The following is a 9594-nucleotide window of genomic DNA, read 5'->3' as shown; positions in this document are numbered from 1 at the left end:
GCAGTCTCAGTCTGGCTTGCTTGGCAAAGTGAATTTTTTATTTTTTTTACTGTCTCTTCTCCTTCTCCGGATGTCGTAGCTTGAGAGAATGAAAGAGACGGCAGAGCAGCCATCTGTCACGGTGTGGAGCTGTGTTTACCCATGTCTCAGAGCAACATCTGATCTAAGGGCTTTCTGTTCTGTTCGCCTTGCCTACCTACCGTACTGTTATACCCTGGTGTCTGTCTATGGTTGCTTCCTAAATGACACACTATTCCCTATTTAGAACTATGGGCTCTGGTCAAAAGTAGTGCACTACATAAGGAATAGGGTTCCATTTGAGATGCAGACTTATGAAAGCTACGCCTGACATCCTTCCAGCTCAGGGACTCATATCAAAAGCACTATTCCAATGAAAGATCATTGAAATGATGATCTGTTCTGTTGGTGACGGTGATCGAAGGCGTCTTTTAAAGCATTGTTCCGCTGCAGGTTTTGTTCTATATAAGTCAACCAAAGCATTCTGGTTTTGAGGTTGGTTTTAAAGTGCAATATTTTTTCAAAATTAGTGATGTGGTTAATTTGATGTTTTTAGTCGTTATCTTAATGGTTTCTGCACCTGCCAAACATTCTCTCTAGCCGCTGTGCATTAATAAAAGATAAGGGGATCCCTTTGATGAATATTTATCAGGGAGACACAGAATCTCCTTTAAGGACAAGAGACCCTGTTCCTTACAATATGATTGGGTTCCCATTTTCCAATTTCCAAAATGGCCGCCTGTCTTTGTTTTCTCTTCTGCTCTGTATGTGCACTGATGGGTGAAAGGACAGGGCATGGAAAGGTGTCTGGCGTGTTACTTCCACCCATCAGCTCCTGTCAGATCAGTGGTCGTCATGGAAATGACATGAGGCTTTTTAGATTATCTCTTGAAAGTTTAGAATTCTTAAAAATGCATCCATTCTTCCTTTCTCTCTTCCATGAGGTAGTCAATGATCCAACCAGTGACTACTTCAATTAAGGACGAAAGAAAGAAAGAAAGAAAGAAAGAAAGAAAGAAAGAAAGAAAGAAAGAAAGAAAGAAAGAAAGAAAGAAAGAAAGAAAGAAAGAAAGAAAGAAAGAAAGAGAGGGAGGGAGGCTAGTCAATGACATTTGAACAGAGCCTATGAGACTTAGTTTAGTTTTGACATGTATACTGAACAAAAATATAAACGCAACATGTTAATTGTTGGTCCCATGTTTCATGAGCTGAAATAAAATATCCCAGAAATGTTCCATACTCACAAAAAGCTTATTTCTCTCAAATTTGGTGAACAAATTTGTTTACATCCCTGTTACTGAGCATTTCTCATTTGCCAAGTTAATCCATTCACCTGATCAGTGTGGAATATAAAGAAGTTGATTAATCAGCATGATCATTACACAGGTGCACCTTGTGCTGGGGACAAGAAAAAGCCACTCTAAAATGTGCAGTTTTGTCACACAACACAATGCAATTGGCATGCTGACTGCAGGAATGTTCACCAGAGCTGTTGCCAGAGAATGTAATGTTCATTTCTCTGCTTTAGAAAATTTGGCAGTACATCCAACCTGACTCACAACTGCAGACCACATGTAACCACGTCATCCTAGTACCTCTACAAATCAGCCGGGATAGACAATCTGGACCCTCTCTTTCTAAAATGATCTGCCAAAATTGTTGCAACCCCTTTCACTAGCCTGTTCAACCTGTATTTTGTATCTTCTGAGATTCCCATAGATTGGAAATCTGCTGCCATCATCCCCCTCTTCAAAGGGGGAGACACTCTAGACCCAAACTGCTACAGACCTATATCTATTCTACCCTGTCTTTCTGAGGTCTTTGAAAGCCAAGTTAACAAGCAGATCACCGGCCATTTTGAATCTCACCGTACCTTCTCCTCTATGCAATCTGGTTTCAGAGCTGGTCATGGGTGCACCTCAGCCACGCTCAAGGTCCTAAACGATATCATAACCGCCATCGATAAGAGACATTACTGTGCAGCCGTATTCATCGACCTGGCTAAGGCTTTCCACTCTGTCAATCACAACATTCTTATTAGCAGACTCAACAGCCTTGGTTTCTCAAATGAGTGCCTCGCTTGGTTCACCAACTACTTCTCCGATAGAGTTCAGTATGTCAAATCGGAGGGCCTGTTGTCCGGACCTCTGGTAGTCTCTATGGGAGTGCCACAGGGTTCAATTCTCGGGCCGACTCTCTTCTCTGTATACAACAACGATGTCGTTCTCGCTGCTGGTGATTCTTTGATAAACCTCTACGCAGATAACACCATTCTGTATACCTCTGGCCTTTCGTTAGACACTGTGTTAATGAACCTCCAGATGAGCTTCAATGCCATTACAACTCTAATTCCGTGGCCTCCAACAGCCCTTAAACGCAAGTAAAACTAAATGCATGCTCTTCAACAGATCGCTGCATGCACCTGCCCACCCGTCCAGCATCACTACTCTGGACGGTTCTAACTTAGAATATGTGGACAACTACAAATACCTAGGTGTCTGGTTAGACTGTAAACTCTACTTTCAGACTCACATCAAACATCTCCAATCCAAAATTAAATCTAGAATCTGCTTCTATTTCGCAGCAAAGCATCCTTCACTCATGCTGCCAAACATACCCTCGTAAACTGACCACCCTACCGATCCTCGACTTCGGCAATGTCATTTACAAAATAGCCTCCAACACTCTACTCAACAAATTGGATGCAGTCTATCACAGTGCCATCCATTGTGTCACCAAAGCCCCATATACTACCCACCACTGTGACCTGTATGCTCTCATGGGCTGGCCCTCGCTTCATACTCGTCGCCAAACCCACTGGCTCCAGGTCATCTATGAGTCTCTGCTAGGTAAAGCCCCACCTTATCTCAGCTCACTGGTCACCATGGCAGCACCCACCCGTAGCACGCACTCCAGCAGGTATATCTCACTGGTCACCCCAAAGCCATTTCTTCCTTTGGCTGCCTCTCCTTCCAGTTCTCTGCTGCCAATGAGTGGAACGAACTGCACAAATCTCTGAAGCTGGAGACTATTACCTTCCTCACTAGCTTTAAGCACCAGCTGTCAGAGCACCTCACAGATCACTGCACCTGTACATAGCTTATCTGTAAATAGCCCATCCAATCTACCTCATCCCCATACTGTATTTATTTATTTATCTTGCTCCTTTGCACCCCAGTATCTCAACTTGCACATTCATCCTCTGCACATCCTACGATTCCAGTGTTTAATTGCTATATTGTAATTACTTTGCCACCATGGCCTATTTACATGCTGTATATAGATTTTCCTACGGTATTATTGATTGTATGTTTGTTTATTCCATGTGTAACTCTGCTTGTTGTATGTGTCGAACTGCTTTGCTTTATCTTGGTCAGGTCGCAGTTGCAAATGAGAACTTGTTCTCAACTAGCCTACCTGGTTAGATAAAGGTGAAATAAATCAATAAAATAAACCTTCACATCCGGCTTCTTCACCTGCGGGATCGTCTTAGACCAGCCACCCGGACAGCTGATGGAACTGTGGGTTTGCACAACTGAATCATTTCTGCAATAACTGTCAGATAGCGTCTCAGGAAGCTCATCTGAGTGTTCGTCATCCTCACCAGGGTCTTGACCTTACTGCAGTTTGGTGTCGTACCCAGCTTCAGTGGACAAATGCTCATCTTCAATGGCCACTGGCACACTGGAGTAGTGTGCTCTAAACAGACGAATCCCGGGTTCCAACTGTACCGGGCAGATGGAAGACAACATATATAGCGTTGTGTGGATGAGCATGGTGGTGGTGGAGTTATGGTATGGGCAGGCATGAGCTTCAGACAACGAACACAATTTAATTTGATCAATGGAAATTTGAATGCACACAGATACCGTGATGAGATCCTGAGGCCCAATATCATGCCATTCATCTGCCGACATTACCTCACGTTTCAGCATGATAATGCATAGCTACATGTCGCAAAAATCTGTACACAATTCCTGGAAGCTGAAAATGTCCCAGTTCTTCCATGACCTGCATACTCACCAGACATGTCACCCATTGAGCATGTTTGGAATGCTCTGGATCAACGTGTACGACAGCATGTTCCAGTTCCCGCCAATATCCAGCAACTTCGCAGTCATTGAAGAGGAGTTGGACAACATTCCACAGACCACAATCAACAGCCTGATCAACTCTAAGCGAACGAGATGTGTCGTGCTGCATGAGGCAAATGGTGGTCACACCAGATACTGACTGGTTTTCTGATCCACACCCCAACCTTTTTTAAAGTGTGGAATCCATAGATTAGGGCCTAATGAATTTAATTGACTGAGATCCTTATATGAACTGTAACTCAGTAAAATCGTAGAAATGGTTGAATATTGCATTTGTATTTTTGTTCAGTGTATTTGTTTGAAGGAAAGAGCACAGTAAAAGGAAAAGAGGTTACTGTATAAAAATCTTAGTGTTTTGAATGTGTTGCATTGTGGTACTTACCATGCCTGGGTCCACAGTGATGTGCCAGCTGCAGCTCATGCCGTTGTCGTAGCTACTGGGGTAATTCATGCTGGTGAACTCCCCCGACGGACCCTTGAGTGCCTGAGGACCCCCGCATCCTGAATTGACCTCTTGTCCCACACACACACACACACACACACACACACACACACACACACACACACACACACACACACACACACACACACACACACACACACACACACACACACACACACACACACACACACACACACACACACACACACACAATTGATTACATGAACATTCAGTAGATGTGTCAGCTGCAGGGGAACAGCTCTGGGTAATGTTGGCAGAATAATTTGTTTTGATTAGAACCCTTGTTATTGGGCTGTTATGTATAACATGGAAGAGTAACACAATGTCATTATGGAACATCCTGCTGGGACAGACTGTTTGATGATATAGTGGCACTACTTACGTTAATAAGAGTATTCAAATTAAAGTTTGCTTCACCAGTCCCATTAAACAAAAGCAAATGGTAATTGGTAATTAAAGCATTAACATATAGCAATAACATACCCTCATACAATGATATGGCCAATGACAACATGGTCAGCAACTACCCTATACAACCAATACAGTACACGTTTTTTAAATATAATTTACACACATATACACTGAGTGTATCAAATATTAAGAACACCTTGCTAATATTGAGTTGTACCCCTTCTTTTGTCCTCAGAACAGCCTCAATTATTTGGGGCATGGACTCTACAAGGTGTCAAAATCGTTCCACAGGGATGCTGGTCCATGTTGACTGGATGTTGGCTGGATGTCCTTTGGGTGGTGGACCATTCTTGATACACACAGGAAACTGTTGAGCGTGAAAATCCCAGCAGCGTTGCAGTTCTTGACACACTCAAACCAGTGCGCCTGGCACCTACTACCATACCCTGTTCAAAGGCACTTAAATATTTTGTCTTGCCCATTCACCCTCTGAATGGCACACATACGAAATTCATGTCTCAAATGTCACAAGGCTTAAAAATGCTTCCTTCATCTACACTGATTGAAGTAGATTTAACAAGTGACTATAATGGATCATAGCTTAATAATGGATCATAGCTTTCACCTGGATCCACCTGGTCAGACTGTCATGGAAAGAGCAGGTGTTCCTAAAGTTTTTTTGTACACACATATATCTATCCGTATGTTGACTAGTGGTGTATATACAGTGCATTCGGAAAGTATTCAGACCCCTCAACTTTGCCACATTTTATTATGTTACAGCCTTATTTAAAAATTTATAAAATTGTTATTTTTCGTAATCAATCTACACACAATTCCCAATAATGACAAAGCAAAAACAGGTTTTTAGATTAAAAAAATTCACATTCACAGAAGGATTCAGTACTTTGTAAAGGCACCTTTGTTGAAGCAGTTTGGAACCACCAAGACTCTTCCTAGATCTGGCCGCCCGGAGAAGGGCTTTGGTCACGGAGGTGACCAAGAACCCGTTGGTCACTCTGACAGAGCTACAGAGTTCCTCTGTGGAGATGGGAGAAACTTCCTGAAGGACAACCATCTCTGCAGCACTCTGCCAATCAGACTTTCATGGTGGAGTGGCCAGACGGAAGCCACTCATCAGTAAAAGGCACATGACAGCCCACTTGGAGTTTGCCAAAAGGCACCTAAAAACTCTCAGACCATGAGAAACAAGATTCTCTGGTCTGATGAAACCAAGATTGAACTCTTTGGCCTGAAAGACAAGCGTCACGTCTGGAAGAAACTGGGCACCATCCCTACAGTGAAGCATGGTGGTGGCTGTGGGGATGTTTTTAGCGGCAGGGACTGGGAGACTAGTTGGGATTGAGGGAAGGATGAACGGAGCAAAGTACAGAGAGATAGATCCTTGATAAAAACCTGCTCCAGAGCGCTCAGGACCTCAGACTGGGGTGAAGATTCACCTTCCAACAGGACAACGACCTGTATAACGACCTAAGTATACAGCCAAGTCAACACAGGAGTGGTTTCAGGACATGTCTCTGAATGTCCTTGAGTGGCCCTGCCAGAGCCCGAACTTGAACCTGATCTAAAACCTGATCTAAAATGGAGAGACCTTAAAATAGCTGTGCAGCGACACTCCCCATCCAAGCTAACAAAGCTTGCAGAGAAGAATGGGAGAAACTCCCCAAATACAGGTATGTCAAGCTTGTAGCATCATACCCAATAAGACTCAAGGCCGTAATCGCTGCCAAAAGTGCTTCAACAAAGTACTGAAGAAGGGTCTGAATACTTATGTAAATGTGATATTTTCAGTTGTATATTTTTTACAAATTTGCAAACATTTCTAAAAACCTTTTTTTGCTTTGTCATTATGGGGTATTGTGTTTAGATTGATGATAAATGTTTTTTAATACATTTTAGAATAAGGCTGTAGGTAACAAAATGTGGAAAAAATCAAGGGGTCTGAATACTTTTCCCGAATGCTCTGTACAATGTAGACAGAAGCTAGACAGTTTTTGTCCTTTCAATATGACCATCACTTCAAAGTGCAGACATTATTCCTGGGCAAAGTTTATTGAATAAGGGATTTAAAGGACGAATAAAAGGAGAAAGGATATAAAAGAGAGAGAGAGAGAGAGAGAGAGAGAGAGAGAGAGAGAGAGAGAGAGAGAGAGAGAGAGAGAGAGAGAGAGAGAGAGAGAGAGAGAGAGAGAGAGAGAGAGAGAGAGAGAGTATTTGCATTATACTAGACCAGTGTACTGTGTGAGTGCTGTCTCTGGAGTCAGCCGTGTCTCCTAAGACAGTCTCACTCATAGAAATGGATGACAGCCATTATTCTTAGGTACGATATGACTGATTTGGCTAACCGAGCCAAGGTAGCGTGGGACAGTGTTAATAACATCATAGATTTTAAAATGATTTAAATGCATTTTTAGGGGTGGGGAGGCTGTAATTTTTGGGAACCAGCACAGAACTGTAAAAAGGCACCAAGATATATTGCAGATAGGTGGACTCTATTATATGATAAATAGATCATCATTGACACCTTGTCAGAAGCCAAAACAACACGCATGTTATATCACATTTTAACTCAGATGATTTGATTGGCTGTTTATATAGATGAAATAGAATGACTCATGGAAAAAATGCAGATGTGACAAATTGAGGATGTATTTGTCATGCTTTCTATGGTGACAGAGTGACACTATATGAAAAATATGTCCAGCCATCCATAACAGTGCATGGAACCGCGTCACTGCATCAGTATCCAGTGGTGAGACCAATGAGATGCCAATGTCCAAGGGGACCAATTAGACTTTCAGATATCCCTAAAGGTTCGCAGGAGGTTTGTCTATAGACGTTCCCTCAACGTTAGAGGGAACTTTTGCCTTTTGTTGTCGTTCTGTTCCTCCACAGCTGGGTCTCAGCTCGGACTGTCTGTCTGCTGTGAGGCCAGTGGCAGGGGACGTCACTGTGACTCACATCACAAAGGTACCACAAAGACACAGAACCCCCTTAGAATATAACTCTCTGTCTCGCCCTGTACCCAGAATGGAGGCACATTCAATGCCAGAAGTATTCAATGCCATTATCACTGTAGCAATGAATGCTGTTGGTTTGTTATTGCGATATACAATGACTCAGATCATTCTTCTATAGTTATCATTTATTGCTGATATGAAAGTGTGGTTTAATTTAATCCTAAATAATAAAACATCTGTCAGAGACAGAGATACATTAAGAGCACAATGTACAGTGATGGAAATTTAAATCAAAATAGACAACAAAACATCACTTTTCATCTTCTTGTCAGCAAACTCACCACCAACCGACAGCCATTACCCACCCACTCCCCAGACGCTTAGCTAAGCCTGGTATTATGGTAAATGTATAATGGTCCATAAATCACACGGGTCCATAAATCACTGTTTCATAGTCCTGCTGAGAGGCATTGAACTTTCTGGTGTGAGTAGAGCTATAAACCTTCATTTGATTGAAGTGTTTCAAGTTTTGTACTCACACACCTCCTTGACAGTGATGAAGTTTAGAGGGATAGTCCAACTTCTAAGTGTTTACAGTAAATACAGTAGTACTAATCATCTGGCCTACATGAATGTGTTTAACATATATAGCAGCTCACCAGCAGGTAGCCTAGCAGTTAAGAGAATTGGGTCAGTAACCGAAAGGTTGCTGGTTCCAACCCCTGAGCCGAAAAGATGAAAAGAAATCTGCATTTCTGCCCTTGTGTAAGACAGTTAACCTCCAACAACAACTTCTCCCCGGGCACCGATGATGTGTACATTTCTGCCCTTGTGTAAGACAGTTAACCTCCAACAACAACTTCTCCCCGGGCACCGATCTCCCGACGTGTACATTTCTGCCCTTGTGTAAGACAGTTAACCTCCAACAACAACTTCTCCCGGGCACCGATGATGTGTACATTTCTGCCCTTGTGTAAGACAGTTAACCTCCAACAACAACTTCTCCCCGGGCACAGATGACGTGTACATTTCTGCCCTTGTGTAAGACAGTTAACCTCCAACAACAACTTCTCCCCGGGCACCGATGACGTGTAAGACAGTTAACCTCCAACAACAACTTTCTGCCCGATGACTTGTGTAAGACAGTTAACCTCCAACAACAACATCTCCCGGGCACCGAGATGACATTTCTGCCCTTGTGTAAGACATTAACCTCCAACAACAACTTCTCCCGGGCACCGATTGCGTAAGACAGTTAACCTCCAACAACAACTTCTCCCCGGGCACCGATGACGTGTACATTTCTGCCCTTGTGTAAGACAGTTAACCTCCAACAACAACTTCTCCCCGGGCACCGATGACGTGTACATTTCTGCCCTTGTGTAAGACAGTTAACCTCCAACAACAACTTCTCCCCGGGCACCGATGACGTGTACATTTCTGCCCTTGTGTAAGACAGTTAACCTCCAACAACAACTTCTCCCCGGGCACCGATGACGTGTACATTTCTGCCCTTGTGTAAGACAGTTAACCTCCAACAACAACTTCTCCCCCGGGCACCGATGACGTGTACATTTCTGCCCTTGTGTAAGACAGTTAACCTCCAACAACAACTTCTCCCTGGGCA

The sequence above is a fragment of the Oncorhynchus gorbuscha genome, linkage group LG17, assembly GCF_021184085.1.
Source record: "Oncorhynchus gorbuscha isolate QuinsamMale2020 ecotype Even-year linkage group LG17, OgorEven_v1.0, whole genome shotgun sequence".
In the NCBI taxonomy this organism is placed as follows: domain Eukaryota; kingdom Metazoa; phylum Chordata; class Actinopteri; order Salmoniformes; family Salmonidae; genus Oncorhynchus; species Oncorhynchus gorbuscha.
This window is presented reverse-complemented; position numbering follows the sequence as displayed.